Consider the following 505-nt stretch of genomic DNA (forward strand, 5'->3'; position numbering starts at 1 on the left):
GCGCCAGTGCCCACCTCCCTTCCCCACACTGCTATTCTATCCGGCGCCACTTTGCAGGGCTCTTGTGCATGCTGTCCCAGCTGCTGGGAAGACATAGGTTCCAGGAAACCCTTGTCAGCGCACCCAGTTGGTGCCCAGCATCATCTTATTTTCAGCTGGGTGTCCTCTCCTGAACAGGGTTAGAATGATAATGTTTGCTTCTGATTCCAAGGCTATATGTAGGCATCTTTTGAATATATATAAATTTAAGATAATTTTGTGGGGTAAGACAAGGCCTTTTTTTTTTTTTTGTTGTTGTTCTTCAATCTGATGTACTCTTTTCTCTATTTGGGAAAATAAAAAGATTGAGAGTTGGTACGTGCCAATCAAAGGGTGATGCATTAGTCTTAAAAATGCCTTGAAAGCCGGGCGGTGGCGGCGCACGCCTTTAATCCCAGCACTTGGGAGGCAAAGGCAGGCGGATCTCTGTGAGTTCGAGACCAGCCTGGTCTACAAGAGCTAGTTC

Source organism: Microtus ochrogaster, unplaced genomic scaffold, assembly GCF_000317375.1.
Source record: "Microtus ochrogaster isolate Prairie Vole_2 unplaced genomic scaffold, MicOch1.0 UNK41, whole genome shotgun sequence".
NCBI lineage: Eukaryota > Metazoa > Chordata > Mammalia > Rodentia > Cricetidae > Microtus > Microtus ochrogaster.